Source organism: Giraffa tippelskirchi, chromosome 7 (assembly GCF_054371585.1).
Source record: "Giraffa tippelskirchi isolate mGirTip1 chromosome 7, T2T-mGirTip1v1.2.pri, whole genome shotgun sequence".
Lineage (NCBI taxonomy): Eukaryota > Metazoa > Chordata > Mammalia > Artiodactyla > Giraffidae > Giraffa > Giraffa tippelskirchi.
This window is the reverse complement of record NC_137281.1, coordinates 66,600,040-66,619,078: the sequence shown is the minus strand read 5'-3', so window position 1 is coordinate 66,619,078 and position 19,039 is coordinate 66,600,040. Positions and strand designations below refer to the sequence as shown.

The 19,039-nt window shown below is 38.0% G+C and overlaps 3 pseudogenes; 2 read left to right on the top strand and 1 right to left on the bottom strand.

Annotated features, from left to right (window-relative positions):
* Positions 1-885: 885 nt before the first annotated feature.
* LOC145512902 (olfactory receptor 5AR1-like) lies at positions 886-1,819 on the bottom strand (annotated as a pseudogene).
* A 9,867-nt stretch (positions 1,820-11,686) lies between these two features.
* Positions 11,687-12,633, top strand: LOC145514258 (olfactory receptor 5AP2-like; annotated as a pseudogene).
* A 1,572-nt stretch (positions 12,634-14,205) lies between these two features.
* On the top strand, positions 14,206-17,912 carry LOC145513769 (olfactory receptor 5AP2-like; annotated as a pseudogene).
* The last annotated feature ends 1,127 nt before the right edge of the window (positions 17,913-19,039 follow it).

Sequence of the window (19,039 nt, the reverse complement as noted above, 5' to 3'; positions counted from 1 at the left end):
TTAGAGTGGTTGGTTATTTATTTCCTCTTTCATGTCCTGTCTCCATTTCTAATCAACATGTAAGCCAATTTCAAAAACAGGAACAAACAAACACAAAAAACCATGTATGTCAGCAGGTAATGTGAGGGAGGGATAAATTGGAAGATTGGGATTGACATTCACACTACTACATATAAAATAGATAATTAACAAGGACCTACTGGATTGCACAGAGAAGTCTACTCAATACTTTGTAATGACCTATATGGGAAAATAATCTAAAAAAGAGGGGATATATGTATATCAGATTCATTTTAATGTACACCTGAAACTAATACAACATTGAAAATAATCTATCTTCCAATAAGAATTTAAAAAAAAAACACTAATGCGTCTTTCTCAGCTTGACTTTCAAAAATATTAGTTTATATTTGCTTCAGATCATAGAGTTAAAGATTACTGAAAGTCCTTCAGAATTTAGGATTGACTTGGAGGGTATAATGCTTAGTGAATTAAGTCAGACAGAGAAAGACAAATAATGCATGATATCTCTTATATGTGGAATCTAACAAAACAAAACAAATTAGTCCATATAACAAATATACAAAATAAACAAGCTACAAGAATATCTTGTACAGTACCAGGAATATATGAAGTATTTTATAATAACTATAAGTGAAGTATAACCTTTAAAAAATTTGAATCAGTATTCTGTACATAGAAACTTATACAAAATGGCACATCAACTATACCTCAATTTAAAAAAAAAATAGAAGATTTACTCAGCAAGTAGTTGGTAACTTGTAGTGCTTATGGGAAAGCTACTAGATTTTTTAATTTCCTGCCACATCCTTCTACCACTATTATATATCTGTGTTAATATTTTTTTCGTTTTTGTTATTATTATTATTGAGGTTTCTTTCCAATTATTTTCCTGAGAGCAGCCTTCATATCCTTGTTCCATAAACTGTAGATCAAGGGATTCAACATGGGGATGATAACAGTGTAGAACACAGAGGTCCATTTGTCTTGATCCAGGGAGTAGCTGGATGTTGACCTCGGGTACATAAACAGGACTGTGCCATAAAAAAGTGTGACACCAGTGAGATGAGACCCACAGGTGGAGAAAGCCTTAAGGTGGCATTCAGCTGACCATATTCTGAAAATTGCAGTGAGGATGAAGGCATAGGAGATAAAGATGATGAGGATGGTGATGAATTCAATGAAGCCACACAGACTGAAGCGCAAGATCTCGCTGATGTAGGTGTCTGAGCAAGAGAGGGCTAAGAGTGGTGGAATTTCTCAGAAGAAGTGGTTGATGATGTTGGAACCACAGTAACTCAGACTGTAAGTGAGGGAACTGTGGGCTGCTAAACTCACCAAGCCAGCCAGGTAGGAACCCAGCATGAGAGCCACGCAGACTCACTTGGACATGAGAGTGCTGTAGTGGAGGGGTCGACAGATGGCCACAAAGCGGTCATAGGCCATGGCAGCCAGGACATAGCACTCGGCATCCACAAAGCTTACGAAGAATGCAAACTGGGTGGCAACAGCTGGAAAAAGAGATGGCTTTGCATTTTGTTAGGAAGTCAGCCAATATCCTGGGGGCAATGGCTGAGGAGTAGCCCAGGTCGACAAAAGAGAGATTGCTGAGGAAAAAATACATGGGTGTGTGAAGCTGAGTGTCTGTTATGATCAGGATAATCATTGCAACATTCCCCACTACATTGACCAGGTAGACCAAGAAGAAGACCACAAAAAAGATTATCTGCAGCTGAGGGTCTTGAGTGATGCCCATAAAAATTAACTCAGTCACCATTGAGTGGTTTTCTTTATCCATCTTTTCAATTTTATGTGTGCCTGGATTTGGCTTATTGTTTGAGGTGTTTCTTAAAAATCCTCCCAGTAATTAGATTCAGTGATCCACAGGGCAAATCAAGTGACTTTGGTGAAGGTGATGGCCATGGGTTTTCTGCAGGAACTCAGTCAACATAGAAGATGTTAATGTCTAAAGGATGGCAAATCTTCTTCTCCAAAGACCTTGGTGTTCTGAAGTCATTTACTACATAGTACCAAATGTTTGACCTGATTGGTGTGAATATATGCCTAATCAATTAGTAAAGAATAGTTTTGAGTGCCCCTTCTTTCTAAAACAAAGCAGACAACAAACATTAACTCTCATTGTAGATAGGCACACAAACACACACAAAAAGATCCCAGGGTCTCAGTATATAACACATCATACCACCCCACTCCCCACACACAAACGCATCCACAGAAAGTGAAATACTTGGACCAGATGGTGAGCAATATAAGATAAAGCAGTAAATAATGATAATTTTTAAAAGGCCAGAATGCTAACTATGTGCCAGAATTTTCATTTCTTCCACACATTATGTAATTTCATCCTCATCACAGCTCTATGAAGTAGGTGCCAACATTATCTCCATCTTACATCTGAAAAGAACAAGAATAGATACTAAATAGCTCCCATACAATCAAGAGCCTGTAAGTAGCAGAGCTGGCTCTGCCTCTAGAATCTACTTCATTTTGTCATCTTCCGTGTGTATATGATTTGATGGAGGTTATAGATCTTTACTTTTGTGCCCACGTTTCTTTCTTTCCTGTCTTGCCTATTATCCATGGGCATGGAATTAGTTCTTTGGTTTCTCTGATCTTTAGAAGCACCTAGGATTTTGGCATGGAGCATAACCAGGATGAAGACACTTCTGTGTCTTTGGATGATTTTGCTGCCTAGCCAACAGCTTCAACTCAGAGTTAAGATTCAAGGATTCCTCTCTTGGGAGAATAGGGAAGGTGTTATCCATCTCTATGGACACACAGGAGCAAGCGATGGTAAACTTCTTTCTCTCTGTTTTTATGGATAGCTGGTCCACTGAAGAATTCTAAGAAGGGAGTGGGCAAGAGTAAACCAAACTAAAGCAAAATATGAATTCAGAAATAAGTAGCACTCTCTATGTGAATCTGAAAGAAGTCAGATTGAATCTACTCTCTTTGGTTTACTGCTCAAGAAAGACAAGAAAGTAGAGTAGTATAGTGCATCTTTCACTGGGGTGTGGTCATTCACAATGGGCTTCCCCGGTGGTGCTAGTGGTAAAGAACCTGCCTGCCAATGCAGGTAGATGTAAGAGACCCGGGTTCAATCCCTCGGTCTGGAAGATCCCTAGAGGAGGGCATGGCAATCCACTCCAGTATTCTTGCCTAGAGAATCCCTTGGACAGAGGAGCCTGGTAGGATACAGTCCATGGGGCCACAGAGAGTCAAACACGACTGAAGTGACTTAGCACACAGTATGCATACATTCATAACAAGCTAAATCTTGGTGTGATTGATAGTACTATCTTCATCAACTAAATTAATTGTTTGAACTTGATGAATTGCTGTGAGATGCAGCTTCCTTATCTGCAAAGTGAATGTGGGCGAGAATGTAAACTCTATGGAACTTTCCAATTCTAGCAGTTTAAATTCTGACTTGGAGTGAGACATCTAAAAGTTAAACTCATGGTCTATGCCTCTTTTGTAAACTTTAAGATGGCATGGACCTGATGCCAAGGAAATCCATGCCCAAAGGAGCACTGAGTAGCATAACACTCCACTCTGAACAGCTCATATTTCTTTTTAGCCCCAAACACACTGACATGGGACTAACTTGTGTGGTTTTGTGTTTGTTTGTTTGTTTTTGTTTGTTTGCTTTTTACCTTTTGAGGAGAGGTCCAATGTCTCCTATTCTCCTACTGAGTTATGCTGAACAAACATTCTGAGAAGAATCCCAAAATGAGCAGTCATCCTCCTGCTGTCCCTGAGCTATCTGCTCATCCCACTTTTGCTTCTATTTGCAGGAAGTATTTAAGTTTCAGAGTCGTCACCTCTCCCAGAGGAAATATGATGAAATGGTTTTTGCACTCTCAGGAAACTCAAAGATTTGATGAACTGTCATTCCCTATGGAATTTCTCTCTCTCTCCCTTCAATTTTAATGATAAAAGAAGGAAACACAAGGGAATTTTTTTCAGCCTCTCTAGTTGTGGTAACTGAGTCAATGATGAATGTTACATGCACTGTTTTTAGAACCCCCAAACCGCCTTCACGATATTATTTTGACTGTAATTTAGAAAGTTCTGCTTACTGATGACTGAAGTCACTTCAGAGAGGATAAGAATCCCCATGCTATACAGAGTGGCCTTATTTTGTTGTGGTTTAGTCACTCAGTCCTGTCTGAATCTGCAACCTCATGGACTTCAGCATGCCAGGCTTCCCTGTCCTTCAATATCTCCCTGAGTTTGCTCAGACTCATGTCCTTTGAGTCAGTGAAGCCATGCAACCATCTCATATTTAAACTCTATTTCTCTATTTAATTTGAAAGAATCTGGAATAAGAGACTGAAATTTAACAACAATAACAACAAAACCCAAATTTTTGAGATTAATCTTTTTTGAGAGCCTAGTGGATAGGAAAAGGAAAAAACTATGGGATGCAGAAAATTAACATTTTTGAGCATTTATTCATCAGAGATTCTTCAGGGTAACTTTCATATTTGGTCAATTTAATCTTCTGATGGTACCACGATTGCGATCAGAAAAGTCATATAAGGAAAAGTCATATCTTCGTTAGTCAGCATTACCTCTGTTTCATGATGAATAAATAGTAGTTGCTTGTTTATTGGACTTGAGATTCCCATGGTTCTCCATAAAAACTGCATTACAACTTGTCAGTGGTTTCTCTTTTATGGTGCGAATCTCACATTCTTATTTCCAAGGTGAATTCTCAGAAAACTCCATGGAGATCTCATTGCATCCTAACTCCTGATGGTTCTCATCTTGGTAGTAGGGAGATAAAATGCTGTCTGTTTTTTAAGATATTTATTTATTTGGCTTCACCAAGTCTTAGTTGCAGCATGTGGAATCTTTGTTGCTTCATGTGGGTTTCGTTGCAGTGCATGGACTCTAGTTGTGGCAAATGGGCTCAGTAGTTGAGGCCAGCTGGTTCCAGTAGCTGTGGTGGGTGGACTTAGTTGCTCTGTGGCATTTATGATCCTAGTTCCCTGACCAGGAATTGAACCCATGTCCCCTGAATTGCAAGGTGGATTCTTATCCACTGGACTGCCAGGGAAGTTCCTGTCTGGTGCCTCTTTGAATGACACTTACTAGGTTTAGAAATTAATTATTTTCTTATTCTGAAGCTCCTTGAGAATTTCTGCTTCACAGCTTGGGCTGACTAGGACCTAACCCCTATCCTGTCCATGATTAATTACTCCTATGCTGCCCACTGGTCTCATTGCACCACTCTGTTGTCACCTGGGGTCCTTTCAATCCTAAATCCCTTACCATTGATCTCTTAGTGCCATGTGACCTTTCTTCCAGCTTCCATCCACAATCCTGTATAATAATGAATTCACTATTAATTGAAGAAAGGTTATTTATTTACTTATTAAGTAAACTTCATTGTTTGCCAATTATGTTTCAGACTCTATTGATAGAAGCCTACTGTATTTCCCCTCTAAGGAAAGGCTAAGATTTAACCAAATAATGCAAATATTGTCTGAATTGCTAGAGATAAAGCAATGTATCTTTTAAGTCTTTGTGTCCCCCAGCATTTAGTGCAAATTATATTGATTACATTGTACTGAGAGAAATTAATTGGAGTATCTTCTCAAAATGACATAGATAATATAAACGATTATCATATGTTGATCAATTTATTTCAGACTCTCTTATATGGAAGATACATTTAGGCAATGGGAAACTTGTAAACATCAATCTAGACTACATAGGCTGATAACTATTTCTTACTCTAGACAGTAGGGAGGAGAGTCAGGGTGGGGGAAGCTCTGCTTATTAGTCAGCTATCTATATGTATTTGATGCAACAATTCACATGCATTCATCCATTTATCTACAGATTCAGTCTATGAGGTGAGTGTCGCTATTCCTACATAGAAATGAAAAGGCTGAGATATAAAAAGGTTTGATGCATTATCCAAAGTCACATAATCAGTGACAGATAGCCAGGAGTGAAAGTCAGGTCAATCCTTGTTCTTCTTACCTCCTTTTACCTCCTTTGATTAGTCCATTACCGTGATTCAGGTAGCATAATTTCCCATATGTACCCAAAGTCTTTACACAAGGCAAGATCAGAGATTGAACTAACCTGCTCTTTTATGGATATTTTTAGGGTTCCCAAGGTGACCAGACCACTAACTGTTGGGGTGACAGTAAAAGGGTGTTTAATGGTGATTAGAGGGGCTTCCCTGGTGTTTCAGTGATTAGGAATCTGCCTGCCAGTGCAGGGGACATGGGTTCAACCCTTGGTCTGGGAAAATCCCACATACCGTGGAAGAGGAAGACCTGGTACTGCAGCTACTAAGTCTGTGCTGCAGCACTTTGCACTCTGGACTCTGTGAGCTACAACTACTGAAGCCCACACACTGGAGCCCGTGCGCTGCAACAAGAGATCACCACCATGAGAAGCAAAGAGAGAGTAGTCCTTGCTCCTGGCAATTAGTGAAACTCTGCCATAGCAATAAAGCAGTGAGGCCAAAAAGAAAAAAAAAAATCAAAACAGTGGTTAGGAATACTCGTCTGAACATTCATTCTAATTAGCCCCAGGTATCCCAAGGGTAAAGGAGAGGAACATGAAAGAAACATGTGATTCCTTTAGTTGCAGAGGGAAAAAAAAAAAAGTATAATAAAATGAGATGGCATGAGGAACACAGTCCCCAGAGCCAAAAAAACAAGAAATATATCCTATTTAAAATAAGTCAGGATGCTTACTCCAGAAGAGTAAGAGTCTAGGGACTCTCCAATTGGAAATAGCTGCAAGCAGTATTACAAATATACTGCAGCAAAGTATTCTATATTTTGAAATGTATTTTACATTTTAACATATTGGTATTCTTACCTTAAAGGAAAAGTAAAAATAAGAAGGACTCAGTCTCTGCTGAATGTGAATGATTCTCGCATGACAGGGAAAGTGTAAGTGTTTCAGTTTTCTTGTCTCTGTAATGGTTGGTGTCTAAAGTCCTTTACAACTGTGTCTACTGCTTAACCTGGGACAACTAGAGGAAAATTTTTTTAAAAGTTTTTATGTTTTCTTGCCTCCTGATTTTCTTTTTCTGGTGAATTTGAGCATTAGATAGGAACAAGCAAAGGGATCAAATAGAAGTCAACCAATTAAGAAAGTTAAGAAAAAAATATTAAAGTTGTGTCCCATGTAGATTACTGATCTGAAGAAAAATTCACAATCTTGTTAATTTCTCTAATTACCCACAGACCCAAGGTTCCAAGAATACTAAATGATTAAGAAAGTATGTTAAATAACTGTTCTGTCCATTTTTATCAAGACAAAATTTGTTAGTCTTTAGGAGAAAGCTAAGGAGAATAAATAATATGACTTGAATGCTTTTTTAAACACCAGAGATTTTAAGGAAATCCTACTATTATTTTCACAAACTCTTAGAAATTAAAAACCCAGATGAAGAATCTCTGCACTAGATGGTTGACTGCAAACTCTCAGCTGAGGAAAAGAGTATATTTCACAAAAACAAAAAATGTATTTGCTAAGGAAGAGGAGAGAATGAAGCATGTAATTTGCAATGCTGGATGTAAAATGAATGATATTTTGCTAAAAGACAAATTAATGAGAGTGAGTTCTGAAAAAGGCAATTTTCAGCCACTATAATTATATTTTCTTTTTAGGAGACATACACATTTTTTTCCTAATGTAGATAAATGGATTCTAATGTATTAATACAGTTCTGAGAATTACAATATCAACACCTCTGTATATTAGTGCTCACACCTATTATTGACAAGGTCCTTATAAATGACCTCAAATGTTAAGAGAGGGAGAACTGCACTGACCAGATATAAATTAGACATCCACTGGCTATCTCTGGGACTCTGACGAGTAGTCACCAATCTTTTGTACCTCTCATTTATCATATGCAAAAAGAGGACTATAATACTGCCTATCTCATAGAATTTAAATAAAATAATGCAGGAAACATATTTAACACAGAGCTTGTAGATCATAGAGAATGATTAACCGAATTTAGTACTTTTTTAACACATCATTGTCCTTCTTTATGTGCCTAACACACACACACACACACACACACACACACACACGCATTTCTAGAGCATTTTATTCTTTCTGCTATTTCTGATGGAGAAGTACTCTCATGGAAGCTTTCTGGTTGAAGATGAGAGAAAAAGACCATTTCCTTTTTTTTAATACCTGCTGAAGATGCTCTTCTGTGAAGTTCAAACAGCAAGTTTAGTCCAAGGACAAGGACCTAGGCTGAATACCTGCCCAGTGAAATCAGAAGAGGGGAAGTGTAGTTTTGAGGAACAAATAATGTGGCATCAAGAGACCTATGTTCTATCCAGCAGTCACCACTGATTAGCTGAGACATTCCTATATTTCACTGACCTCACCTAACAAAAGAGTATCTTCTTAATATTCATGGGCTTATTCTTGATCTCCCTCACTGAATTGTGGTGAGGCTTAGATAAGATAATGGGTGCAATGATACATTAAAATATTCAGTTCAGTTCAGTCGCTCAGTCGTGTCCTACTCTTTGTGACCCCATAAATCGCAGCACGCCAGGCCTCCCTGTCTATCACCAACATCCGGAGTCTACCCAAACCCATGTCCATCGAGTCGATGATGCCATCCAGCCATTTCATCCTCTGCCGTCCTCTTCTCTTCCTGCCCCCAATCCTTCCCAGCATCAGGGTCTTTTCCAATGAGTCAACTCTTCGCATGAGGTGGCTGAAGTATTGGAGTTTCAGCTTCAACATCAGTCCTTCCAATGAACACCCAGGCCTGATCTCCTTTAGGATGGACTGGTTGGATCTCCTTGCAGTCCAAGGGACTCTCAAGAGTCTTCTCCAACACAACAGTTCAAAAGCATCAATTCTTCGGTGCTCAGCTTTCTTCACCGTCCAACTCTCACATCCATACATGACTACTGGAAAAACCATAGCCTTCATTAGAAGGACCTTTGTTGACAAAGTAATGCCTCTGCTTTTTAATATGCTATCTAGGTTGGTCATAACTCTCCTTCCAAGAAGTAAGCCTCTTTTAATTTAACAGACTGTATAAAAATGCCAGGTTTTTGCTTATTGGGGTATTGTGTCCCTGTCCCAATGGGAACTGAATAAATCTGAGCATGACTATGCACTTCTTGTACAGTGGTGTCTGTAAGAATGGAACCAGATCCTGCCATCCTTCCCCCAAGAGGTGCTTAGTAGATCCTTTAACATCAATATTAGCACAGGTGCTGAGTTACTTTGTTCTTATGTTTTAATTTTTTTTTTTAAGATTTATATTAATTCAGTTCAGTCGCTTGATCATGTCTGACTCTTTGCAACATGAACTGCAGCACACATTCCCTGTCCATCACCAACTCCTGGAGCTTGCTCAAACACATGCCCATTGAGTTGGTGATGCCATTCAACCATCTCATCCTCTGTCATCCACTTCTCCTGCCTTCAATCTTTTCCAGCCTCAGGGTCTTTTCCAATGAGTCAGTGCTTCGCATTAGGTGGCCAAAATATTGGCATTTCAGCTTCACCATCGGTCCTTCCAATGGATATTCAGGACGGATTTCCTTTAGGATTGACTGGTTTGATATCCTTGCAGTCCAAGGGACTGTCAATAGTCTTCTCCAACATCATGGTTCAAAAGCATCAATTCTTCAGTGCTCAGCTTTATATATATGCTTAGTTGCTTCAGCCATGTCTAACTCTGTGCAATATTATGGACTATGGCATCTCCTTCATAACTCAGTTGGCAAAGAATCTGCCTGCAATGCAGGAGACCTGGCTTCAACTCCTGAGTTGGGAAGATCCCCTGGAGAAGGAAATGACAACCCACTCCAGTATTCTTGCCTGGAGAATCCCAAGGACAGAGGAGCCTGGCAGGCTATAGTATGGGCTCGCAAGAATTGGACACAACTGAGCGACTAGGCACACATGGACTGTAGCCCACCACGCTCCTCTGTCCATGGGATTCTCTAGGAAAGAATACCAGCATGTGTTTCCATGACTTCCTCAAGGAGGATCTTCCCTATCCGGGGAGAATCCCCATCTTGTGCATCTCCTGCATTGTAGGCAGATTCTTTACCTCTGAGCCACTGGGGAAGCCCATGTATATTTGACCATGCCACATAGTATGCTGAATCTTAGTTCCCCCAATCATAGATCCAACCCACACTGCTTGCAGTAGAAGCATGGAATCCTAACCACTAGACTACCAGGGAATTTCACCTTATGTTTTAATTTCAGACAGTACCAATAGCTTGCTGCTCTAAATGATAAGGGGTTTAACACTCAGATGTAATTCAATAACTAAGTTAGTATCATGTTATCTACTGTTTTATAATCTAAGGCCATGGACCAGGTAAGGAATTGGAGTGGAAATAGAGAATTCCACTGGAGTAATTGGCCTAAACTTTTACTTTAAAAATTTAGGCTGGGGACGTGTTCTTTGTTTTTTCCTCCTTTCCTCCCTCTCTCCCTTCCTTTCACCCTTCGTTCCTTTCATTCTTCTATCTTTTCCTTTCTTTCTTCCTTTTGTCTTGGATTTCACTTCATTATGCATTTCAAAGGGTAAATTTTAGCTCCACTTGGATGACCTGGTGTTAAGTTATTCCCCAGATTTAATATGAAGGCTGGAACATTCCACACGCTGCTGGGGGTGTTTTCTGTTTCTGCTGTGATCCTGTGAATCTGAGTGTGGAAAAGAGTTTTCTATGCCCTGGCTTGTTCTATTACTGTCATCTGGGATGTGTGCTTGTTCTTACAACCTGATTCTCTAAAAATTGAAAGGGATTATTCAAAATGTTCAATATTTAACTGACTTTTTTTTTTTTTTCTGTAAATGCTGACACTGGAAAATTAGGGTAGGGTTGGAACCATGTTGGGTATATGGGAATATTCTGTCTCCTGGCTTGGCCATCAACTTTTAAAATTACCCCCACCACCAGAAAATTCAAATTTATTTTATTTTTTAATTAATTTTCATCATTTTCAATATTTTTCATTCATTCCATTAGTACTGCTGAAGAACAGTCAGTGGCCTGAATTCATTTTGATATTTTTCTCTGGCAGATGTGCCTAAAAGGTATGCTAATATATCAATTAGTTTATTTATCATAAATAATGAGATACATCTTAAGGATAAGTTCCTGTAATTAGCCAACAGTTAATGCCAGAAGTGCTCATAATTGATGGACATATGTCACTTGTTTTAAGGTCATTTGTTAGTTGGTGGCACACCTAGAACTCAACACAGTGTTTTCATGTCTTTTAATATCAAGCTTAGCACACTTTTTACTGTTTTTCACTTTATACACTGTTCTAAAATTTGTATGTATACATGTCAGTAAAGAGATGTTTAAGTTCTGTCATGTATTTGTTGTTGTTTAGTTGCTAAGTCATGTCCAACCCTTTGTGACCCTGTGGACTGTATCCTGCCAGTCTCTTCTGTCCATAGAATTTTCTAGGGAAGAATGTTGGAGTGGGTTGCCATTTCCTTCTCCAGGGGATCTTCCCCACCCAAGAATCGAACCTGAAGCTCCTGTATTGGCAAGCTTGTTTACCATGGAACCAGCAGGGAAGCCCAACTGTCATGTATTCATCTGACCAAATAGCATGTTCTATCTTTTCTTTTATTGCAGCTCAAATGGTCAGCTATATGAAAGAGGTCCAAACCAGGAATCAAGCAGAAGTGACAAAATTTATTCTCTTAGGACTCTCAGACAATTGACATCTACAAGTCGTCTTCTTTGGATTGTTTCTGTTGATCAATATGGCAACCATGGTGGGTAATTTGGGGATGACTGTGTTAATTAGGATGGATCCTTGTCTCCACACCCCCATGTACTTTTTTCTCAGCAGTCTCTCCTTTGTTGATGCCTCTTCTTCTGTCACTCCTCAGATGCTAGTGAACCTTGTGGCTGAGAGGAAGGCCACTTCTTTTAATGGGTGTGCTGCCCAGTTCTGTTTCTTTGGCTCCTTTCTGGGGACTGAGTGCTTCTGTTAGCTATGATGGCATATGACCACTACGCAGCCATTTGGAACCCTTTGCTGTATCCAGTTCTCATGTCTGGGAGAATTTGCTTCTTGCTAGTGGCTATCTCATTCCTAGCAGGTTTTGGAAATGCAGCCATACACACAGGAATGACTTTCAAATTGTCCTTTTGTGGTTCCAATAACATCAGTCATTTCTACTGTGATACACCACACCTTCTCAAACTCTTTTGCTCTGATACCTGCATCAGTGGCATCGTGATCATGGCTTTCTCCAGTGTTAATGCCATCGGCTGTGTTATGATCGCCCTCGTTTCCTACCTATGCATCCTCGTTGCCATCTTGAGGATGCTCTCATAGGAGGGCAGGCACAAAGCCTTCTCCACCTGTGCCTCTCACCTCATGGCCGTCATCATATTCTTTGGGACGATTCTTTTCATGTACTTGCGTACTACGTCTAGCTACTCAGTGGAGCAGGACAAGATTGTCTCTGTCTTTTATACGGTAGTGATCCCTATGCTAAATCCCCTCATTTACAGTTTGAAAAATAAGGATGTGAAAAGGGCCTTAAAGAAGATCTTACAGCAACAGGTACTGTGAAGCCATGTCACATATCACCCTGTGATGTGGAATAAGAATGTTTTCATGTTAATTGTACTGTCTAATTGCTTAAACTATTTTTCTGTGTTAAAGTACATTTTTAAAAATGAGATGTATTCTTAATTTCCTGGTGTCCTAAATGTGTATATATTGCCTATTGTATGAGTGAATACAGTGAAGGAAGGTAGTATCTGGTAAAGTATCAAAATACATGGAACTGGCTGACCTAGGTTTAAATCTCAATTTCAATATTGAGCTTTTCTCACTCTTAATTTTATATATATAATGACTTTGATTGGATCTTGGAAAATAGACTCTGTGACAGATATTTGTATTTAGGAAATTTATTGGAGAGTGTTCCCAGGAACAAAACTGATAAAGTAAGGGAAATAGGATTGGGTAGAAGAAACTAATTTGTGATGAAATTGCAACAGAGTACTCAGCCAGTTCCATGTGGAGCTCTGGAATTGAGATTATCCTTCTCAGAGATGTTTCAAATTTGAACAGGCATTTATACCTCCATAATAACCTGCTTTAGATATGGGTCACCCACTGGAAGCAGTCTAATTTTCAGAATGACAGTGCCTGTCAGGAGGATATCCCAAGAGTAGAGCTCAGCTATGAGGTGTGAGCTGTCAATGCCCTAGGAAGCTGGGAAAGTAAATACTTCAATACTGAAAGTCCAATCTGGATAGTATATCACAGCATCTATTATAAATAGCAATACTCTTCCATTCACATGGATGTCAAGAGTACCAAATACTATAGAAGAAAGTCTTAGCTATTTAATAATAGGGGTGCCATAGCAATAATAGGGCATACAGTTTACTGACTTTGTGAATTAACTGAAATATTTTGGAGTGTAGCAATCTCAAAGTTAAAGTGTTTTAACTTTTTATCTGTAGCCCAAAGTTTCATGTAATTTTCAATAAACAGTTATCAAACACAATTATCTATTTATTGCTCATTGCAATGGAGCCGAGCTGTCAGTGTTGGAACAACAGGGAAAAAACTGTCTTTCACGAGATGACATGTTGAAGAAGGGCTAAGTAATGATTCGGAATCAGCTAAATGTCTATTTCCTCTTTCTTTCCATCCCACTCTCCACTACAGACCAGAAGGTGGAATACCAATGTTCCAAATGAGACCCCTTCATCCCCAAAAGGTTTATTAGAGACCACAAAGGAGGGGATGATTCATCCTACCCCCTGGAGCAGCTCTCCAATCTCCTGTTAATTCCACTTTTAATTATTAACCAACATTTCTCTCAAAGATGTTAGTGGAAAAACATATTTAGCAGGTAAGACATGCTGAAGATATACCATGTGAGAAAAAAAAGCTCTTGATTTCATGAAACTTGTTTTTCAGTGAGGAAGACTTTATTGTCAACAGCAAGCTGTGTATGTATGCATGTGTGCACGGTCATTTGTTCCTGTTTGTGTGGGATGCATGTATGTGATATGGATAAGAGTTGTGCTTTAAAGAAATTAAAGCAAGAGAATAGGGTTGTATGGGAGTACAGCAACCTGTGGAAATAATATTTGAGCAAGCCCTGCATAGGAATAACATTGCATGAATATCTGTGGTGAATGCAAAGGCCCTGAGGTAAGATCCTCCTTGGTTTGTTAAAAGAATAGTAAGGGAACAAGTATACACAGAACAGAGTGAGCACATAAAAAGAGGGAAAAAACTGCAGTCAGGAAAAATTCTATAACTTAATTTAGTTCTATATTATCCACAATGGAGGCTTAAGACCATAAAAGAGATTTTCTACTTCTTCAAATGTCTAACTTATTCACCAAAATATAATGACTCCCTGGGGAGAAAATAGTTCAATTATCTCAGTGAAAAATAAGTGGATGTCTTAATTTTGGGTTAGCATATTTCAGGCTTTCATTTTTTTAATGTTTTGCAAAGATGATTAAATTGCAAGAGCATCATCACAACCTTAATAATCTGACCCTCAGCCTCAAATTCAGAAGCAGTATCTTACACTCTTTGTTGAATTAATTAACCATATCTTGAGTCTGTCACAGCTGAGTTCCTTATGCCACTTCTATTTTCATCAAAGCTATAAATTTCACTCTGTAAGGAAAAAAATTTGTATTCCTCCAAAAACCAATAAATAAAACTAAACTTATAAACATCACTACTTTCAGTGAGTAGTCTTAAGGACAACAGGCAAGATGATTTAACTTATCTCTAAGTGATCAGATATAGAAAGCTTCAAAGAGGATTAAGAAAACATTCAAGGAATTAGGACTAAATCTCTCAGTGCTCTGTGACAACCTGGAGGGATAGGGTTGGAAGGGAGGGAGGTTCAGGATGAAGGGTACCCATGTATACTTATGGTTGATTCATATTGATGTAGGCAAAAATCATCACAATATTTTAAAGTAATTATCCTCCAATTAAGATAAACCAATTTTTTAAAAATACTAAATCTCTAAGTTGCAGTATGTCTGAAACACTGAATTTAAGGTTAGTAACTAAATAACACATTTTTTTTAGAAGAAGAAAGGGGTTTAGGACGACTAATAAGAGATGAGGATTTTAGAGAATATTCAACCTAAACATACAAACACAAACACACATGTATATATGCATCTCTCTGTGTATATATGTATATATGTGTGTTTTTGTGTGTGTATGAAGCAGGGAAATTTAATTAATTTTGTGCAGAAAGAGTGCCAAAGCACTTGGCATATTGAATTCATTGTGTAGTACATTAAATAAAATTATTTTATGCTCTTAAATGCACACTGAGAAACCACTGCAATTTTTAGCCTTTATCTATCTATCTATCTATCTATCTATATATATATCTATATACATACACATATGTAAACACATACACACATATAAGATCATATATGTCATATAGAATATAATTCCAGTTATATCATTTATAAATATATATATATAATGTATATTTATTTATATGTATAAAGTAGAAGCCTACAAAATGGCTGCAAATTTTTCAAGTAGTATTTTACAGGGTGGAATTTAGCTGATTTTAGAGATAGAATGGTCAGTTAAAGGACTATTGTAGTAATCTAGGTGAAAGATGATGTTGGCTTAAGCCTTAATGGTAGAAAAAAAGATGGAGGGAGGTAGTTGGCTTGTTGATGTAGATATTTTGAAAATAGAGACAACATAATTATATGATAGACTAGTTACATAGTGTGTGAGAAAGAAAAGAGAACAATTTCATCAATATTTATTTGCTTATATTAATTTTTTATTTGAACACATGGAAGTAGAAAGTTGTCACTGACTTGAGACAGAGAATGTTATGTTTGGGAAATTAAAGGAAGACATGAGCAAATCAGCTTTGAGTCAGGTTGAGTCATTATTTCATATTAACGTGAAAATTTGAGTAAGCGATTGCATTATAAGTCTGTAGTTTGGGAAAGAGGTCAGGGCTGGAATAAATTCAGGAGTTGTAAGTATATATATAGTATTTATAGTCATGAGACTGAATAAGATCATGAAGCTAAAGTGTAAATAGAAAAAAAAATAGAAGAGGATCAAGAAATGAGTTCTGAGCTATTCCAATCTTAAGAGTCAGAGAAAAGAGGAATAAACAAAGAAGACTGAGAAGGAGCAACCCATATGACAGGAGGAAAACGCAGAATGTCGTGTCTTAGAAGACAAGAGATGACAGTTTTTCAAGTAGTAGTTAGCAATTAACTCTGCCAAATATTATTGATAGATCAAAAAGATGAAGATTGAGAATTGACCACTGAATTTGGCAACATAAAGAATCCTGACAACCTTAACAAGAGCAATTTCTGTGGAGTGATGGAGTGAAAGTTTGATTAGAGTGGGCTTAAGAGAAAACAGGAAAAAAAAATGAACTCAATTCAATAAGTATTATATATCCAACTATGTCATATATTTAATTGCCAAAGAGAATGCAAAGGAACTAGATGATAGATAGTGAAGGCAAAAAGATCAAGGGAGGAGGAGATAAACATTGGGAGGTAAGGTAAGATATAGACAAGCACGGGTTGATGAGCAACAACTTCACATACATGTGGATAAATACTCATTTTAAAATAAAAGTTACTGAGTTTACTTAAGAAATCTTTTTTGTTGTTCTGCAGTTGAAAAAATAAAAAGCCTTAATATATATGTTCTTAGGACATTTGAGAAGTAAATTTACAGTAGAGAATGAACTGTTTGATTTTCTTGATTTTTTTTTTCAATAATTTACATCACTGATTTCTTTCTTATCTCAGCAAGCAAATCATCCATTCTGAGACTAAGGGATGAGCAACCATTCGACAGTGACTGAATTTATTCTCTGGGGTTCAGCGATTATCCAGGGCTATAGTGTCTTCTTTTTATGGTATTTCTAGTCATCTATACAATCACTGTGTTTGGAAATCTTGGCATGATCCTGTTAATCAAGACTGACTCACATCTCCACACTCCAATGTATTTTTTCCTCAGTAACCTGTCCCTTGTTGACTTCTGTTACTCTTCTGTCATTGCCCCTAAAATGCTCGTGAATTTCTGGGCAGAGAACCCAGTCATTTCATTCAATGAATGTGCCACTCAGTTCTTTTTTGGTTCCTTCGCTGGCATTGAGGGATTCCTGTTGACTGTGATGGCCTATGACCGTTACATGGCCATCTGCAAACCTCTCCTTTACACGGTCACTATGTCCTCCCAACTTAATGTCCTGTGGTGTTGGCCACATACCTCACACGCTTCATAAATGCTGCCATTCACACGGGCCTCAACTTCCAGCTGTCTTTCTGCCACTCCAATGTCATCGATCATTTTTTCTGTGACATTCCACCCCTCCTGAAACTCACTTGTTCTGACACACATGTCAATGAGATTGTCATTTTTGCTTTTGCCAGTTTTAACGAGCTGAGATGCCTCCTGACTATTTTCATTTCGTATCTCTACATCCTCACTGCCGTCTTGAGAATCCACTCTGCTGAGGGGAGGCACAAAACCTCTCCACCTGCGCATCCCACCTGATGGCGGTTACCATCTTCTTTGGCACAATCCTGTTCGTGTGTCTGCACCCCAGCTTCAGCTACTCAGTGGACCAAGACAAAGTGGTATTTGTGTTTTATACGGTGGACAGCCCCATGTTAAATCCTCTCATCTATAGTCTGAGAAACAAGGAGGTCAAAACTTTGGAAAAAATTTTAAAACATCCTCTTTTTGCTTCTGTACTTAAAATCGCCAAAGCATGGGCTTTTAGGACTCAGAGGGAACATGTGTATTCACTCTGGCTCCATGTCATTCTGTCATGAGATGTCTTGCTTTGTTTCTGCTTTTTTTTTCCTAATGGTGGAATTGGACCAAATATTCCAAGCATCCTGGGGAATATGATTGTTCTATATAAATCCCACTTAGTCCACAAAATTATGTGCTTGAAAATAACCAAATATCACAGTTCATCTCCTTATTTGGGAGCATAAAACTCAAAATGGGGATACCTAAAATATATTGCAGGCTTGGTTCCAGACCACTGCAATAAGTGAATGGCATCATAAAGCAAATTACAAATTTTTTTTTTGGTTTCCCAGTGCATATAAAAGTTATATTTATATGATATTGTAGTCTATTAAGCATGCAACAGCATTATGTCTAAAATGCATATATTTTAATTAAAATACTTTATTAAAATGTTAACCATTATCTAGCCTTCAGTGTGTAATAAACATTTTGCTGGTGAAGGGTATTGCCTCACTGTTGATGACTGCTGACTGATCTGGGTGGCAGCTGCTCGAGATTTGGGTTATGGTGACAATTTCTTAAAATGCAGCCATGAAGTTTGCCACATAATTGACATTGTCACAAATGATTTGCCTGTGGCATATAACACTGTTCCAGAGCATTTTACCTACAGCAGATTTCTGAAAGTTGGAATCAGTGCTCTCAAATGAAGCCACTGCTTTATCAACTAAGTTTATGTAATATTCTAAATCCTTTGATGTCATGTCAATAATCTGCACATCTTCACTAGGAATGATTCCATCTGAATAAACTACTTTCTTTGCACAGCCACAAGAAGCAAGTCTTCATCTATTAAAGTTTTATCCTGAGATTGCAGCAATTCAGTCATATGTTCAGTCTCTACTTCTAATCGAGTTCTCTTACTATTTCCACTATATCTGAAGTTACTCTCTCCACTGAAATTTTAAACTCCTCAAAGTCATTCATGAAGGTTTGGATACAGTTTTTCCAAAATCCTGTTAATGTTAGTATTTTTACATCTTCCAAATGTATCATGAATGTTCTTAATGTCATCCAGAACAATGAATCCACTCTGGAAGCTTCCAATTCCCTTTGCCCAGATACATCAAAGAAATCACTAACTACAACACCCATAGCTTTACAAAATATATTTTTAAAATAATAACATCTGAAAGTTGAA